Source organism: Armigeres subalbatus, chromosome 3 (assembly GCF_024139115.2).
Source record: "Armigeres subalbatus isolate Guangzhou_Male chromosome 3, GZ_Asu_2, whole genome shotgun sequence".
Classification (NCBI taxonomy): domain Eukaryota; kingdom Metazoa; phylum Arthropoda; class Insecta; order Diptera; family Culicidae; genus Armigeres; species Armigeres subalbatus.
In genome coordinates this window covers 152657455-152677050 of record NC_085141.1, presented here as the reverse complement: position 1 = coordinate 152677050, position 19596 = coordinate 152657455, and the positions used below count along the sequence as shown (strand labels likewise).

Genomic DNA, 19596 nt, shown 5'->3' with positions numbered 1-19596 from the left:
TCCTGAAGGAAATTCTGAAAGAGATTTCGAGGAAATATTTTAAAGAACTTCCGGAGGAATTCCTTGAGAAACTTCCGGAGGAGTTCCTTGAGGAACTTCCGGAGGAATTCCTTGAGGAACTTCCGGAGGAATTCCTTGAGGAACTTCCGGAAGAATTCCTTGAGGAACTTCCGAAGGGATACCTTTGGGAACTTCCGGAGGGATGCCTTGAAGAATTTCCGAAGAAACTCCTGAAGGAAATTCTCAAAAGAGCTTTTGAGGAAATATTTTAAAGAACTTCCGGAGGAATTGCTTTGAGGAACTTCCGGAGGAATTTCTTTGAGGAACTTCCGGAGGAGTTTCTTTGAGGAACTTCCGGAGGAATTTCTTTGAGGAACTTCCGGAGGAATTCCTTGAGGAATTTCCGGAGGAATTCCTTGAGGATCTTCCGGAGGAATTTTTTGAGGAACTTCCGGAGGAATTCCTTGAGGAACTTCCGGAGGAATTCATTGAGGAGCTTCCAGAGGAACTCCTTCAGAAACTTCCGGAGGAATTCCTTGAGAAACTTCCGAAGGAATTCCTTGAGGAACTTCCGCAGGAATTTCTTGAGGGACTTCTGGAGGAATTCCTTGAGGAACATCCAGAGGAATTCCTTGAGGAACTTCCGGAGGAATTCCTTGAGGAACTTCCGGAGGAATTCCTTGAGGAACTTCCGGAGCAATTCCCTGAAGAACTTCTGGAGGATCCCGTGGAAAACTTCCCGAGGAATCCCATGAAAAACTTCCGGAAGAATTCCTTGTGTAACTTCCGGAGGGATTTCTTGGGGAACTTCCGGAGGGATGCCTTGAGGAATTTCTGGAGAAACTCCTGAAGGATATTCTGAAAGAGCTTTCGGGGGAATATTTTGAAGAACTTCCGGAGGAATTCCTGAATGCACCTTCGGAGGATTTTTAAGGAACTTCCGAAACAATTCCTGAAGGAACATTCGGAGCAACTTCTGGAGGAATTCCTTGAGGATCTTTTGGAGGAATTCCTTGAAAAATTTTTGGAGGAATTCTTTGAAAACTTCCGGAGGAAATCCTGAAGGAACTTTCGAAGGCATTACTGAAGGAACTTCTGGGGGAGTTCCTGAAGGAACTTCCGGAGGAATTTCTGAAGGCACTTCCGGAATAATTCCTGAAGGAACTTCCGGAGGAATTCCTGAAGGAATTTCTGAAGGAACTTCCGGAGGAACTCCTAAAGGAACTTCCGTGGGAAATTCCTGAAGAAAAAAGAAAAACTTCCGGAGGAATTGCTGGAGGAACTTCTTGCATTAGTTACACACAACAAAAGAAAATTGTTTTAATAAATATTTTCAACTTTACATTTAAAAGTTGTTTTATTTTCTTAAAATTAAAAGTTTATTTTTTACTGTCAAAGTGAATTTATGATTTTAAAAGTATTTTTCTCCTGTGCAGAGTGTGAATTTGAAAGTATTTTCTTTCAGTGTTAAAATGTTAAAAATGTCAACACAACCTATCAAAAACAAAACTTTTTGTGATTGTGTGGTTCAGTCAAGCATCCATCACAAATCAAAACATCAATAAAAGTTTTGTTTTAAAATCGCGTTTTTTATGTTTTTTAAAATTGCTGGAGTTTTCCAGTCATTTAACGAAAGGTAGGTCTTAAAAACTGGGAGCAACAATTACAAAGAGTTCTGATTTTATTGCTCATAAATATTATTTACTTTATCTAGATTCTGTGGAGGTGACGTTATGAGCGATGATCAACCGTTATCACGCAGATCTGCCATTTTCACCAGGTTTTCACGCAAAACTAAGTGTTTATAGCGAATAATAAAACGGCTGCTACCAAAATAGAGTAAGTTTTTAATCGAAGGCTTCCAAAAGTGTTTTCTCGACCGGTAACTAATAATTTGTTTTCTCTTTTATCCAGTTCCTCTCATGGCTCATCGCGGAAGGAATCATTTAACCCCGGCTGCGATACCAGCAGGAAGTTGAGTTCTCTTCTTGCCCAGCAGATATATTGACCAATGGTTCCTGAATGGACCTTTGCTTTAAGCCTCATATCACTGGTCATATTCCGGATCCTACAAGTATTTCAATAGTAGGTACTTATTTATTGACTTTTTTCACATTACAACCGGTGAATATTTCTGTATAAATATATACTAATGTTTATTCATATGATCTGTTTCAGTGATATGGTCCCGATAAGTCTCATGTCTACCAGCGATTCGGCATAAATTATGCATCGAGATCGGGAGATTTACCGTCATAGCATCAATCGGAATGTCTTTCTGGAGGACGGCAATGGAAAGATCCTGGAAATTTAGAGTCGAGATTTTGTATAAGTCAATTGTAATGTAATTTGTTTATTTCCAATCCGTCAATTAAAATAATTCAAAATATATCCAAATATTTTCTTGACTTGATTATTTCAATTTTAATAAAAACCCAATAATAATGACATCGGCATTTGAAACAAAAATATTTCACTTTTATTTTTTACAGTGTATCATTTTTGATTTGACAGTACAAAAACTTTTAATTTCAGAGCGCAATGCCACTTTTGAAGCATGGTTGTTCCAAAAGCTGGCGTACTTTTGTTCTAAACATATACAACTCTCTACGAAAAAGAACCAACGCAACTTTTTATTTTTACCAACGGTTTTTTTAATTTTACTAACGATTTTTCTTTCTGTGTAGTGATGAACTTAAAATTATGTTGAAAAATCACTTTAATAAAGTTCTTAAAAAAAGATAAATCGCTTAATAAAGATTTGCTTTCAGGAGGAACTCTAGTAAAATTTCCTGAAGCAACTTCAGGAGAAATTCCAGTACTAACTCAAGTACGAATCGCTTGAGGAACTCAAGGACGAATTCCTGAAGAAATTTTAGGAGGAATTTCTTAAGGAATTCTCGGGAGAATTCTTTGAAGAAAGTCCGAAAGAATTTCTGGAGGAGTTCTTGGAGGAATTGCTTGAGGAACTCCCGGAAGAATGTTGAATATCATTATGCTGGCCTTTTCAGCGGTATTCCACAGAATTTTAACAAGAAAAACTTATCGCATTTTGAATATTTAGCAATAGATACCTGACCGAACAGTAGGTTATATTAGCAATTAACACAATATGCTTAGTAGACCAGTGAATGTATTTTTCTTTAATGCCATTGAAAATCACAATTTAAGGCGTGTGAATAAGAAAGATGTTAACTGTATGACCAGTCCACAAAGTCCTCAAGTGAAGAAATTGAAAACTGTTTAGATTCAGACTAAAGAAACTTTAAACTGTTTTGACCGATTAGATTACCAATTCACTCTAGGCATAGCATAGCTGCTCTTTGCGTCACATATTTAAGAAACGTACCGTTCGATGCGTTCAACAGGTAATTCGATTGGTGAGAAGTATTTGCATTTTTTCTAATCCATTTCTCACATTTCCGTCTCTTTTTGACATCTTCGACACCTGTACTGCCGTGAATCGCATATTTGTCCCATATGAATAGGAAACCCAGCAAAGATGGGACAGATAATTCACGGCAGTGTACTGCTGTAACTCACGGATTTATTTTTCGATATGTACATTGAATTTATTTGAAACCTTTAAAGAAAATATTTCTGATTAGAAAGCAAAAAAACATAAACGTGTGCAACGTTTTTTTTTGTGAAAGGAATCCTGTTTGGTTATACTATTGTTTATTAATTTAATAATATTGAACAAAAATTTCTTCAGAAAATGTTTTCTGTTCAACTGTTTTCTCAAAATATCTAAAATGGAGGACATTTTAGCGCAAAAGGAGGACATCTGATTTTTAATGAAAAAGGAGGACATGTCCTCCTTTAGGATACCATATGGTCACCCTACCCTAGGAATTCCTTGAGGAACTTCCGCAGGAATTTCTTGAGGGACTTCTGGAGGAATTCCTTGAGGAACATCCAGAGGAATTCCTTGAGGAACTTCCGGAGGAATTCCTTGAGGAACTTCCGGAGCAATTCCCTGAAGAACTTCTGGAGGATCCCGTGGAAAACTTCCCGAGGAATCCCATGAAAAACTTCCGGAAGAATTCCTTGTGTAACTTCCGGAGGGATTTCTTGGGGAACTTCCGGAGGGATGCCTTGAGGAATTTCTGGAGAAACTCCTGAAGGATATTCTGAAAGAGCTTTCGGGGGAATATTTTGAAGAACTTCCGGAGGAATTCCTGAATGCACCTTCGGAGGATTTTTAAGGAACTTCCGAAACAATTCCTGAAGGAACATCCGGAGCAACTTCTTCCATGCATTTCTCTGAACGTTCATCTAGAAACTTATTTGGAAGATTCTTCAGGCATTTTTCCGGAAGGTCCTACAGAATCTCCTCGGAAGTTCATCCAGGAATTTCGTCGGAAGTTCTTCCGGGAGTTCCTCCAGAAGTTACTCTAGGAATTCCTGAGAAAATCGCTAAAGTATTACTTTAGAAATTCGCTCGGGAATTTCTAAAAAAATTAATGTTTAATCATTTATGCTGCTTTACAAAGCCATTGCAGCATTCAAAATTTCAATTTATTTATGCAGCATTCAAAAGTTCATAAAAAAAATCATTCAAAAAATTCAAACGCATCGTTCAAATTTACTCAAAACGCCCTTATTGTTGAGGTCATAATGTGTATCTGTAAAGTTGCAATCAGGTAGTCAAATTTTATGATAAATGAAAAACATGTTTTATTTACGTAAGATGTACAAAATTTCGTCGCCAGGAACATCCATTTGAACCATTTCAACCGACATGGAAAAGTTGAAACAGAATCGTAATGATTCGTTTCGTGTCAATTCGCGAGGTCAGAGCGTCGAATTGAAAGTAGTCAAAAATGTCCATTCGAACGAAAACGGGAATAGGGCAAACACTCGAACGAATGATGTTCGAAAAATCGAATGGTTAGAATTGGTTCGAACGAAAACGAGAATGCGAACTGTTGATACGTTCTAACGTATCCGATACGAACGTAAACAAGAATGAGGGTGTATATGATCGCTCCAAAAACAAACTTTTTATAGAAGGCCCGGAGACCCACAGTGTTATATACCGATCGACTCAGCTCGACGAATTGAGGTGATGTCTGTGTGTGTGTGTGTGTGTGTGTGTGTGTGTGTGTGTGTGTGTGTGTTTTTTTCTTCCTAAACAATGGAGGGGGAATCTGCTCAACAGACATCCTGGGTTGACCAGGAAGTGCTGGGTTAGGGGCCACCTCCAATGAGGGAGGCAGGACTGCATCCCCGACCAGCTAAACCCTTTCCATTGCCGCCAAGCCCATCGTCCCTTCGGTACAACCAGAAAGTAATGCTTCAAAGGGGGGCCAGTGCATAACGCACCCTCGAGGTTAGCTGCGTGTCCTTGCAGCATCGAACATCGTGACTCGCTTTTTTAGAAGAACACCATGATATCGTGCCAGCGCATTGCCGGCTTTCCAGGTGGCCTTACCACGCCCTATGTCCTCGGAAGGTGGGCAGGGTCGACTTCGCGCCTGCTTCCCTCTGCACGACTGGTATCAAGAATGATGATGCCGCGTGCACCCCAAATTGACCTTTCTGCGATAGGGCCTATTCGCCAGCACACAGAGGGACTTGCCGACACGGTGCCTACGCCTGCCCCAGCCTTGACGAGGACCCCTTTCCGTCCTCGGGCTCGGAACCCGCCCGGTTGACCGAAGCCGCGAAAGCGACGATACCATGTTGATTTTCACGCGGCCACTTGTTCGATAAAAGGATCGAGTTCGACCACAAGGCACCGGTATGACCCATGAAGCCGACTCCGAACCCTTGGACCACCTCTTATTTGCGCCTGAACTAGCCATCCCTCGAGTCCACGCGCCACCTTCTGTGTAGCTCCGAGACGATTTGGACGATAGCCGATAAAACGGCGTTCCAGCCAACTTCATCTTTACACATCCTCCGAACTAGGTTGTCCGGGGTAGTGTCCAGACCACATGTGGCAAGCATGTGGTCACGCATTGTGCGAAAACGCGGGCACACGAACAACACGTGTTTCGCCGTTTCCTCTAAACCAACGCACACCAGACACTCGGGCGAGGCCGAGTGTCCGAACCGGTGTAGGTACTGCCTGAAGCAACCATGGCCTGTAAGGACCTGGGTCAGGTGGAAAGTGATTTCCCCATGGCGCCTCTTGACCCACGTACCTATCTCCGGTATCAACCTATGTGTCCATCTACCCTTAGTGGAACTGTCCCACGCACGCTGCCATTTGACCATTGAGGCCAACCTGACAGTCCTGCGGATGCCTCTCGTGCCGCGCATTTCAAAGCACTCTATGTCTTCACCGATAACGATGTCAATAGCAGGGTGGCCAGTGAATTTTGAATTTCAAATTCCCGGTTATTTCCCGGTTTTCTCCCGGTATTATGGAAAATTTCCCGGTACAAAAAAATATATAAGCACTAAAGGCCTGAATAAGAGAAACGCGGATAGGTATGTGCCGTCAATCGAACCGTCAAAAAACAGCAGCCAATCGAGCAGGAGACCTGTCAAGCAGCCAAAATGTTTGCTCAAATACTGAAAACGGCTAAATTCGATTTTATGCCATTTTTAAATAAGCAAATTTTACATAAGTTTTCAATAATATATGCAAGTTATTTATACACTATGAAATGAAATTGCATTGTTTATTGGATTATATTGTTAAGTGATGTGGACACATCAAATAGCGGATTGTGAGATTTTATCTACATAAACCATTTCTTCCTTTTCATGTGTTGTTCTTTGATGCAGAAGAATGAATGCAGTGTTGGCAGAGTCATATTTTCTATCCGCGTTTCTCTTATTCAGGCCTCTAATAAGCACAATATAAGTATTAGAAAAAAAAATAAAAAATCCGCGAATTCATAAATATTAAAAATAGATAAGAATTTCCATATAAACAATTATACACCTAATTTTGTTTTTAAACGGATTTTTTTTACACGACCGAGTAAAAAAAATCCTATACAAAATGTTTGCAAAGCTGCTCCATTTCGCATGATTCGTCGAGAAATCATAAAACTTTTTTTGAATGGATTTTGAACTGAAAACTTTTTTACACGAAACGCATCCCCCGTGTAAAAAAGAATCGGGTGTACTGCAACTGCAAAATTAAATGTAGAAGAGTGATTTTTGCTGGCTAAATAATACTATTTTTACTTAAATCGTTTGATTTTTTTATTCCAGTAAGTATGAACTCATGACAAATTAGGTATTTAGACATTGCGATTCTGCAGAAAAATATCGAAAAATATTAAAAAAAAAATAAATGTTTAAACATCTCCTATGTATCGCATTTATTCAAATCATTCAACAATTTGATAATAAACCTTATTTTCTAAGAACATGTGAAAGTCCATATTTTTGTTTACGTTTGAAAGTATAGTTCGTCCGTAAACAAGAATACCGAACCTAAACCTCATATGATGTCACGAATTAATATAATGTGTAACTATGAATCAAATTTCCATCTTCACAACTCTTTGATGCATCATGAGGATCGTCAAAGACAATTTTTTTTGTTGAATACAATATTATTGTTGAAAACGAAGGTGTTTTTTTTTTAATGGCTTTGAAAATGTTTCAATATTTGAAATAAAAGAGGAGCGATACCAAATATATTTATTTGGACAAATTAGAGAACCTAAAAGGAATCGATTGAGATAATTAAAAATTAGGGAAAGTTCAAATCAGATTTAATACAAAAAAATCGCTGCAATCAAAGTTGATTGCTCATGTTCCGGATATGTATAAGTAACCAGGAGTTGTAATTAATTACTATGTCTGAAACTCAACTTTGGTCAACTTGATTGAAGGGTCTTCATAAATACACGACCTTCTTTAGAAATTTGTAAACTCTGAAATAGAATGGAATGAGCAAATGAGTCTACCAATTCTCTCATGATGTTTGAGATTACTGCACTATTTTTTACAAAGAGACAAAAATTCAGATTTGAAAATTTTCCCGGTGGTTATTAAATTTCCCGCATATTTCCCGATATTTTCCCGGTGATTTTCAATTCCCGGTTTTTTCCCGGTTCTCCCGGTTTTCCCGGTTCGCTGGTCACCATGCAATAGGCATCATGCCGGTGATGACGCAGAGTGCATCGTGCGACACGGTACGGTATGCGCTCGCAACTCTTAGGCACATGAGCCTATACGTACTTTCTAACTTCGTTCTGTAGCAGTTAATACGCAGTGCCGTGCCCCAAGCTGGCCCCCCATACCTCAGTATGGACAGAGCAACGCTAGCCAGAAGCTTGCGCTTGCTGGCATAAACCGCAGAGCTATTGGACATCATCCGGGACAATGCCACTATAGCTGTGGAGGCACGCTTGCAGGCGTAATTGACGTGGCTACCAAAGGTGAGCTTATCGTCGATTATTACCCCCAAGAGTTTGATTGAGCGTTCAGAGGTGATCGTGCAGTTGCCTGCCCTTATCACCGCTTGCTGCTCCGACTTTCGGTTGTTAACAACAACCACCTCAGTCTTGTGGTGAGCCAGTTCTAACTTCCTGGAACTCATCCACTCCTCCACAATTGCGATCGAGTGGGCTGCAGTCAACTCCACCTCTTCGATCGATTCGCCGTAGACCTCCAGCGTAATATCGTCAGCGAAGCCGACGATTACCACGCCCACCGGGAACTTCAACCTCAAGACACCGTCGTACATGACGTTCCATAACACCGGACCCAGTATGGAACCTTGCGGAACCCCTGAGGTTATGTCAACGCACTTCCGACCCGCCTCCGTGTCGTATACCAGTACTCGATTCTGGAAGTAACTTCCGAGAATCTTGTACAGGTACTCAGGAATTCAAGACGCAGGAGCGCATCTGCAATAGCTGCCCAACTGGCACTATTGAAAGCATTCCTCACGTCGAGAGTCACTACTGCACAATAGCGAACTCCCTCCTCTTACGCTGGATAGCTATCTCCGCGGATTTGGTAACCGACAAGATAGCGTCTACGGTCGACTTACCCTTTCGGAAGCCAAACTGGTTACTCGATAGACCATCCGCACCCTCCGTGCGTATCAACAACCTGTTGAGGATGATCTTCTCGAGCACCTTCCCCGCCGTATCAAGCAGGCATATTGGTCTATATGCCGACGGATCCCCGGTGGTTTTCCGCCTTTGGCAATAGGACCAAGCTCTGCCTTTTCCATGCTTCAGGGAAGACTCCTCGTCCAGGCATCTCTGCATGACAGATCTGAACATCTCGGGAGCCTCGGCAATGGCCGCTTTAATGGCCAGGTTCGGAATACCATCCGGTCCTGGCGCCTTACCTACACTAAGGGACTGTGCAATCCCCGCAAGTTCCGCCACAGTTACTCTTCCCTCGTCGGCCACCCTGGCTCCTGGCAGCTCCACGAAGGGAGGCCAGGGGCTTGGGTCGTGACGTGGGAATGATCCTCTCCAGCATCTCTGGAGACCGCTCTGTAGGGGCCATCGCCCCACGTGTCTTGGCCATTACGACCCTATAGGCGTCACCCCATGGATTCGCGTTGGCACTTTGACACAGGCCCTCGAAGCAGGCTTTTTTGCTTGATCTAATCTCAGTCTTCAGAGCGGCTCTAGCAGCCACGAACGCCACCCGTCGTTCAACACGCTCCTCTTCTGTGCGTGCTCGCTGCATCCGCCTCCTTGCCCGTAGGCAGGCGCGGCGCAGGTTCGCAATTGCTTGAGTCCACCAGTAAGCCGGTGGTCTCCCATTCCTAGGGTGGACTTTCCTAGGCATGGTGGCATGTGTGTGTGTGTGTGTGTGTGTGTGTGTGTGTGTGTGTGTGTGTGTGTGTGTGTGTGTGTGTGTGTGTGTGTGTGTGTGTGTGTGTGTGTGTGTGTGTGTGTGTGTGTGTGTGTGTGTGTGTGTGTGTATGTGTGTGTGTCTGTGCGCACCCACCCAAAAAAATGTCACTCATTTTTCAGGTACTTATCCTTAACCGATTTACTCGTAACAAGTTGCATTCGACGCAGGATACTCTGCCATTGTTTCCTATTGAAAATTGGTCAGATCGGACTATGGGCTCGGAAGTAATGGCCAAAATACCACTTTTATTTGCAGAAAAAATGAGTAAAAAAGTGTCACTCATTTTTCAGGCTAAGTGTCGAATCAACTGTGAGCAAAATTTTCTAAACTCAGGATCTGTCTCATTTGGAGAATTAAACTTAAAAGTGACAGTTCGAAAATTAGCAAATAACCCGGTAATAAGAATGGCTGGTGCTGCCCAGCAATTCCAATAAGACATCGATGCAAAATGATTCGATATCTGTCGAAAGTAATCTTGCTCTGCGAGCAGGGTTATTTGATAATTATTGAAATCTCGCTTAACTTTTCAAAAGGACCTAAGTAACATTTTTTCATGATTTAATTAGAATAGCGCAATAAACAGAAAAACATGAAAGCTTTTGATTGCAGTACTCAAATTAATTCATGAAAAAAATGTTACTTAGGTCCTTTTGAAAAGTTAAGCGAGAAATGTCACTTTTAAGTTTAATTACAGTTTAATTATCCAAATGAGATAGACCCTCGATAATCTTATTATTTCCCGAAATTGAGCCCTGTTTTTCATGCAGATTAAATGATGTAATGTCCTATTAACACAATTTCAAAACATAGTTGTTGGCGACGATTTTGAAGGTGCTCAAAAAGTGAGCGGCGCGTTTTGTTACCAATGAAACAGTCAATAATATTATCAATTTCCCACCTTATCGGCCGCGACGATTTGAAATCTTCTTCATTTGCATCACATCCCCCACTGGGACATTACCGCCTCGCAGCTTAGTGTTCATTAAGCACTTCCACAGTTATTAACTGCGAGGTTTCTAAGCCAAGTTACCATTTTAGCATTCGTATATCATGAGGCTAACACGATGATACTTTTATGCCCAGGGAAGTCGAGACAATTTCCAAACCGAAAATTGCCTAGACCGGCACCGGGAATCGAACCCAGCCACCCTCAGCATGGTCTTGCTTGTAGCCGCGCGTCTTACCGCACGGCTAAGGAGGGCCCCAAACTACATCTACAAAGTACAATAACTCGTACTGAGCACTTAATGCGAGCACCACACGCGCTCTTTACGAAGATTAGCAACTAAGTTGCACTGAGCACTTAATGCGAGCACCACTCGCGCTCATTCAAAAATTCCTAACAATAACTCGTACTGAGCATTTAATGCGAGCACCACTCGCGCTCTTTACGAAGATTAGCAACACTAAGTTGCACTGAGCACTTTATGCGAGCCCCACTCGCGCTCATTAAACCTCATAACAATAACTCGTACTGAGCACTTTATGCGAGCACCGCTCGCGCTCTTCACGAAGATTAGCAACACATTAGCGGATGAACCTTTGTTTATATACAAACCACCGATACCTGTCAAAATTTGACAGGTATCGGTGGTTTGTATATAAACAAAGGTTCATCCATATTTAATGGTCCAATGCACCGAGTTCATCATTGACGTTTGAGCGGTGCGCTGTTTACTAAGAATGAATACTTTTTCATTCATCGAGTTCATGCAAGTGTTCATTTTTAGTAAACAGCGCCCGTCTCAAACGTCATTATGTTCATTCGGTGCATTGGACCATATGGACGAAATTCACCAGGCTGAGTTGCACCATACACGCTTAGATCAATTTACCTATTTATGGGTACTCATTTCACCCATATTTGGGTTTTGCAAACTTTACTTATATTATAGGTAAAAAACGAACAGTGGGTAATGTCTGTGATATAACCGCTAAGTGGACGTAGGACTTGACTTTAAGATGCCTTTAAGATACATAATATGTCCAAATTTCTCACACCAACTATTTTGGATAAATAATCAGCGTTGCATACCATTCCTTGGCAAAATCTTCTCATCAAACCATCACAGAAATCAGATCTACCTCGAACAAGAATCATCAAAAAAAATTCAGGAAGTATCTGTCCGGTCACGGAATATTAGCCTCGACAGTGGCAACCTTCCCACTGAAGGACTGCCTGAAATAAACCACAAGTTGGCTCAGCAGGGGATGTAGACTGTATCTCAGCCCTTCCACTGAAAAGCCTTCTAATCCGTGCGATAGCGACTGAAAGAGAACATTATTTTTAACTCTTGGAGCCTTGAAAAAGGCTGTTTGCTTCGGCTAAGTGCAAAAAGTAAGAAAACGATCTTTTCAAATAGGGGAAAATACCTATTCTTGGCAGTCTAAGACATTCGCCAAATTGAATGATAAAAATAATGAATAATTACACTAAAACACAGGTATAGTTCAACTGGTATACATTTGTATGCTCTTCCTTTGATGATTGGTGTTCACTTAATATAATATCTTTTACCACAAACTTAGTAAATTTAATATAAAATAACAGGTCAAAGTTTCTCCTATTGGCATAGCAATTTCTATTATCAGCAATGATTTTGCTCCCTTCAGCAACTAGACATGGAAGTAGAAAACTAACAATGTATTGGTGCCAGATGCTGGTTGTTTATATCCTCTAGTAGTAAAATTCATTCATAATTATCGGCCGCACGCTCATCTCGCTTCACTCAATTTTGGAAGAAATTTTTATTAATTATCAAAACTGGCTTAAAACAAAACATGAATTCTAGCCTTGGCATCAATTTTATGTCATGTGGAAGATAGGCAAAAACATTTAAACACATTGTAAAACAAATTTTACCCCTTATGCGGCCAACAAAAAACAGACGTGAATGGCAGATAGGGTACCCGTGTACCCAGATATTGACAATTACATAACTTTTATCATTTTAAACCTGTTTGAATAATGTTGGCCATTTTGGAGAAGGGAACTTACATACTTTTCGTCCGCTGCCAAGATTTACATCTTTTGTCTTTTGTGATGCCTTAGAGTCTTCACGCGTAAGCAAAAGTCTATGAACCAGTTTCAAATATGCTCTTTACGGTCCTTAGATTTGAAGGTCCTTACATGATGTTTGTTTCATCAAAATAATTATGGGGGTTGTGTACAACGACGTAAACTATGTAAAACCAAATCTATACACATAAAGGCTCCCCCAGACCGAAGCGATTTCATCGCCGCGACGGCGACAACTATTCGCCGCGATTCTATCGTTGGGTCGCTGCAGGCAATGTTCTATTTACGCTTTCATACCAATGGCGACAGAATCACTGTCGCCAAGCGATAGAATCTCGTCGCGACTGTCGCGTCGCGTGTGTTTGGGGGATTGAGATTGAGCTGGAGCCACCTCATTCGCGAAATCGAAGCAAATTCTGCTCTTCCCTCCTATGGGAAATCCCATTGCTATCTGTCAGAGTTTGAGTGAAACATGGCCGCCATCTCCTTTTCTCTGTTGCTCTACTGTAAAAACCCATAAAGAACTGTCATTGTTTGTGTGAAGAATTTTGCTTCGACTTCGCGAATTCGTACACTACGTTTCACAGTTGAATAATTGATAATACCCTAAAAGTAGGCAATTATTTATGGTTGAAATGCGCTATGTAGGAACGGGAATGGTTATGATTTTTTTGATGAGCTTGGAAAGTATTAAAGTTGCAAAAGGAAAACGGTTCTGTCAGCCACATAAGGCTTAAAATACTACGGTGTGGTTATCACTTTTGATATAATTCATGGTCTGAGTAAAAATCTAAATAGAAGCATTTGTATTCTAACACTTTTTTAAAATAAATGCCAACGCCGGATATTTTGTTCGTAGTTTTGCTAAAATCAAATCACATGGAATTGTGCGTGGTATTTTTTTTAGCGTGTGTTTGATATGCTCACAAACACATTCTCTCGCTCTATTCCAAAGTGCGCTGCTGCCAAAGAAAACGAACAGTCCCAATTTTATTTAGTGAAACATAGAGCAAATATTGGATAAATTTGCTATTTGTGGTGATAATCAAGTGGTAATAAAGTGTAAAAAGTAGTTTACGTACCTAATTTGTCGTATCATACACGATAAAGAGAAGAAACAGGCGATCCAAAAAAGTAAGTAACAGTTTGCTTTTCGTCTGCTGCTTTCTTGGGCAATGCAATAATGGCAAGGATTTCGTGTGTGCAAATTTGTTTCGGTGCTTAATTCGTCAAATCTTGCTACTTTTACACAAACAACTTATTCAAATGAAAGCCTAGACTTGAAATTGTGTGATTGAATCAAATTTATGTTCATAAATAGTGTATGTTTGCTGGAAAACGCAAATATTGTTGAGGGTGCCAACAAATGTCGCACCCTGCCAAAGCCGTATTCTACCCTAACTGTGAATTTCTAGAGATGGTATAAAAAAGACTAAATGTTCTGCGAGCGAATGCACTTTTCTTTTATACCTTATTTTGAATCTTCTCTGCTTCCCAATTGGTGGGCCAATCAGCTAGTGTCTTGTATCCCGCTTCTTTGTCAGCCAAAGCGTCATCAACATCAACGCGTTCGAGAAGGGCTTCTTCTTTTTTACGCTTGTTGCTCGCTGCTGGCGTCTATTTCCTAACGGGACTTTTCGCTAGGCCAATAAGCCGGGCAAGCGAGCTTAGAATTGCAGTTCAGGTGGGAAGTACATGTTCTTTTCTGAGACAACATTGTTAGTAGCAGAAGGAAGGAAATACCCGGACATGGGATTTCGGGTGATAAGATTTATAATTGGTAACATGGGACGATCATTCAGTCACGTTCGCTTTGTGTGCGGTCAGTATCTAGGGTGACCATATGGTATCCTAAAGGAGGACATGTCCTCCTTTTTCAATTGTTCAAAATCGCTGGACAATTAAGCATCTTGTATTCGGTCCTTAATGAAACTAATGTTCGGTCAGTTATTTATTTTTGCAATAAAGTATTCAGAATTGTAAACAATGATTCATGTTGGAATTCTGTGGAATATCGCTGAAAATGCCAGCATAATAATATTCAACATTTGTTCACTACTGATTTTAAAATTAGTTGAAGTTAAAATCTTTCCACTAAAAAGATTTTTCTGGTAGTTTATAATTAGAAAGTACTTTATGTAGACTATAATGCGGGTAATCTGTTATGTTAATAAAATAGAAGAAGATGTTGTATTTGCCTCGACTTACAAAAACTTCTTCCAATAAAGTATAGTGTGCAAAAACTAACTAATATAACATTCTTAATCATATTAAAAAATAAAAATCGATCGATGTTTTTAATGTCCTCCTTTTTCAACCAAATGTCCTCCTTTTTCGCTCAATTCGGGTGAATTGTCCTCCTTTGGAAAAATTTCATATGGTCACCCTATCAGTATCAAACAATGTTTATCTACATTTTTTTTATCAATGCATAAAAATCCAACATTTGATAAAAAATCGATTGATAGTTTATTAATGTTTGAGCTGTTATCGGTGTCCTTCGTCCACTTCGCGGTTAAATCAGAAAAATTATCCATTGTTAGTTTTGACGCTATTTATGAAAATCACGCATACAATTTTATCTCTAGAATACTGGATTTGGCACCCAAGTACAATTTCTATCCCGAAGGGTATTGAAAGCATTGATATTGATCTCTATTATTGGCTCTCTGAAGAACCGTTTGTTTTTTGGACATACATGCTGCATTATGTGGCTTTTTTTCAGCCTGTCCCGGCTCAGCACCGATGCCGGCCGGTCTCGGCTCGACTCTGCTGCTGCTGCCGGTATCTGCTCAGCATTGCTGCTTTGTCGGGTCTGTAGGGTGGACTGCTGCTGTGGTTTCGGCTGATGATGGTCGCTTCGATGGTGTCGAGCCGTAAAAGCGGTCGGTGCAGACTTCATTCCCTGATAAAAGGTGTGAGTGCTGTTCAATCGATGTTGCGGTTGCTTCGCTTGTCCCGGTCAGAATGAAAGGAAAAAATCGCGTTGCGCTATTTTATGGCTTCTCGGCAGACCCAGCGGCTTCTCATTCGCTGGTGTCTGCACCAATCAGAACGTGGTAATGGAATGATGCAAGAATTATGCGGTACCCATATTTATAGGTTCCCTTGATCTCAATGTTTTTCATTGAAAACAGTTTCATGCCTATTGAAACAAGTTTTTCGGATCTTGCCAAGCATGGACATGGAAGGCATACTTGAAATCTGTCGATTGAGGGGCTTACCGCAGAAATTCGTCCACTGAGACGAACGCTATTAACGTTTAAAATCTTTCAACACGGCGTAACGCGGTCGATTTGAATATTTTGAAATGACACCCGGTATAGTAAAGAGAGACGTAAGTCCTACGTCGAAATACGGAGTTTATCGGTAAATTTCACCTATATTATTGATAAAGGGGCTTTACCGATATTTGAGTAAATGAACTTACTCAAATTTGGGTGAAAAAAAATAACATTGTTGTTGTTTTCAAATATTTTAAATCAGTTCCGGCGAGTGCTCATCAGAATCAGCTGCCACCGTTTCGGTCACTGTATCATGTAAGTTTTGTTTAAAATACACGTCTTTGTAATCATAATTAAAAATATATTTCTTTATTACGGCAGATTTTCGCGTAGTGAGTTACTACTTGCATCACAAGTTCGCCGCTACTTAGCTCCAGCCGCTCCAGTAGAACCGGGTCTTGCTGTTCCCGGTTTAGCGGTTGATAATACCAGAGCAGGTTCGCCGCTACTTAGCTTCAGCCGCTCCAGTAGAACCGGGTCTTGCTGTTCCCGGTTTAGCATCTAAACTACAGTATCCCCCCGCTTATCCGGACCTCGCTAGTCCGACGACTCGTTAGTCCGGATCTCGCTAATTCGGAATTTTCCGGATTAAAAAGTATCAACACCCATTTAAACACATTATGCTGTCAGTTTTCAAATTTGTGCTGTGATTTTGTTTTGATTCATTTGTATGGATTTGACAGTCGGATTAACGAGAGAAACCCCGATAGTCCGGCAATACATTTGTCGGATCAGCGGGGGTATACTGTAACTGATTCATACAAGACCGGTAAGTTATTAGTTCACTAATTACTACACGACGACATAATTTGTATTAATAACATATTTTCTGTACAGGACGAACGTTCGGAATTCATGAAAACTAAACGTCTTGTGGCATTTTATGAATACACGAAGAAATGGATGAATCCATCATTGCCAGCATCGCAGCGGAATTATTGAACTACCTATCCCCCAAGAAAAAAAAATAGCAGCTCTGCTTCTTTCAAATGGGCGGGATTGATGCTAAAACCTAAAACCATCAAACACGCCGTTAAAACGAATAATCTGTTGCCCTATTGCCCTATCCAAAACCATGATGAGGCAGAGCTGAAAGCCCAGAGGTCAGTTGAACTGGAGATAGATCTCCGAATGAAGGGATTTTATTCTAGAGCAGGCTAAAACCTAGTCCAAAATTGCGGCTATTTAACGCTGGCTGAAGAAAATGGTCAATAAAATCGAGCAACTTGATAAGGATTCCAAACAGTTGTCGGAAAGAATGTAAAATGAAGGGATCTGCAATCTAAGTGGATGAATTGGTTTCGGCACTGGATGTGGTTGCAGCCAAAGCAACCGAACTAAGTTGCAGACATGCAACAGTTCAAGGGACTTCCCGTGATACTATGACTTCATGAATCCGGGACATTACTGAGCTATTTGCCTAGACAAAAAGGTATTTACACGGGAAGCCCTGCTTTTTTCACATAAATTTTATTGAACAGAACCTCTACATGATGTGGATACCCTCATCAAAGGGAATCATTTGAATGACATATTGATAAATTTATACTCATTACAGGTCCCTGAAACAATCGTCAACTACCCATACCCGGTTTAAAAGGTGATGCAAACCAAATTCTGGATCATGGCATACTTCCCCTTCCCTACTGAGTATCCCAGCGGTTGAAATCTTGGAAGAACCATACACAGCGGGTGCCGAGAACCAGAACTTCGATTCAATTTAATGTTAGTCAGTGTGGTACATACTGCATGGCTTCTGTTTTACCGGTCCAACATAAACTGTTAGTAACCAGTAGCTCAAACAATTTTAGTACAGCGCTAGATCTTTTTGACCCTTCCTTCGGAAGTGTATATAATTTCGCTTTGTATGCGTTACTCAGGCGTGTTACGTATTAATCTACCAATAAATCTCTTGAATTATTAAATAAAATGTGTGGTATTAGGAACAAATTCACTTTAATATTGAAAATATGATTATGACAAATGATATGGTATGGAAATATGCATATTTTTCTGATTTGTTTCAAAGAAACAATTGATTTTAATTGAGGAACATATAGAAGCATGTACCAAACAATCTTCTCAGAAAAGCAAAAACGTAAAAATTTAAAGGGATTTCAAAAATTTCTTCAGTGGAAACTAGATAGCAAATGTGAGCATGTTTTGAGACACCAATAGACCACTAAAATTCACTACCATACAAATCTAGCTCATTTTTAAGGTATTAAACAAGATTAGTTTTACAAAATTATGCATCCATGTGGCGAAATATATGTTATTATTGAACGCTATTGACTTTCGTTCAGATCAATGACTGATTTAGTTAGTTCTGGAATAATTAATATCGAGGTCTCTGGAAATTACGGGTACAATATATGCTACCAGCGTTACGATAGTTACTAACCATGTTACAATACCTATTTAATCCGACGTGCGCTTGATAGATAGGCAGCATGACATACAGTGCGTATTCGTTCATTTTGTTGTTACTCAACACATGGAATCCGCCTTTGGGTAGGCAATTAATTTTTCACGTTATATGTTCAATCGCGGTGGGAAGTTGATTACTTTAATCTCGTTTTAAATACTGGAGTCTGACAATATTTTCTTACGACTAAGGAAGGGTCAAAATCTCACTGTAGGTGGATTAATCAGGGTTTTTTTTTTTATTTCGAATTAATCATAGATTATGTACTAGCTATATTTATTTGAAAAGCTATTTTAATAAAAATGATGAATAATCTGCCTAATAATTATTTCAACAATTTTATTATTTTTAATGCTTCAAGTCTCAATATCACGAACAAAACAAACAATAAAAAATCACCCAAATTTGGGTGAAATTTACCAATAAACCGTTGACATTTAAGTACCTATATATGGGTAAAATTTGCTTTACTCAAATATAGGTAAATGTCACTTTACCCATAAATACGTATGTGCACTTTTCGGCGATTATAGGTACTCTTCACCCATATTTGGGTGAACTGAAGTAAGCGTGTAGACTAACGCAAAATGAACTCCCCCAAGAAATGGTCCAATGCACCGAATGAACACAATGACGTTTGAGACGGGCGCTGTTTACTAAAAATGAACACTTGCATGAACTCGATGAATGAAAAAGTATTCATTCTTAGTAAACAGCGCCCGTCTCAAACGTCAATGATGAACTCGGTGCATTGGACCATGATGACGTTTGAGCGGGTCGCATAATGAACGCAAAATGAACTTTTGTTCGAGAAAACGACCCGCTCAAATGTCAAAATCCATCGGGTGAGTGAATTCGATGAACCCCCTGCATAAGTCTATTTAGGAGTGCTCGGGTACTTATTCAAAAGGACGTATGTGATTTTGTAAACAAAGATTCAAACGTCAATTCGTCCAGTCTTATAGCACTCCCACGCAAACCATCACCACAGACAGGTAGGGGAAGCCTTCGGCTACCTGTTGGTGGTGTTGGTTTGCGCGGGAGTGTCATCAGATTGGACAAATCGA

At 40.3% G+C, this 19596-nt stretch overlaps 1 protein-coding gene and 2 long non-coding RNA genes across 4 annotated transcripts in view; 2 read left to right on the top strand and 1 right to left on the bottom strand.

Annotated features, from left to right (window-relative positions):
* The window catches only part of LOC134221022 (COMM domain-containing protein 4), a 161402-nt gene that overhangs the window by 140761 nt on the left and 1045 nt on the right, over positions 1–19596 (bottom strand). The window lies entirely within an intron of this gene.
* Positions 1446–2388, top strand: LOC134225483 (uncharacterized). 2 transcript variants are annotated; one of them, XR_009983256.1, is made up of 4 exons: positions 1446–1636; positions 1715–1839; positions 1915–2085; positions 2179–2388. It is a non-coding gene; the product is annotated as an uncharacterized LOC134225483 (long non-coding RNA). The 2 variants fall into 2 exon arrangements; XR_009983257.1 differs by having other exon boundaries at positions 1915–2089.
* LOC134220565 (uncharacterized) lies at positions 13506–18841 on the top strand. The gene is made up of 5 exons (XR_009981957.1): positions 13506–13951; positions 16304–16356; positions 16423–16870; positions 16939–17533; positions 17660–18841. It is a non-coding gene; the product is annotated as an uncharacterized LOC134220565 (long non-coding RNA).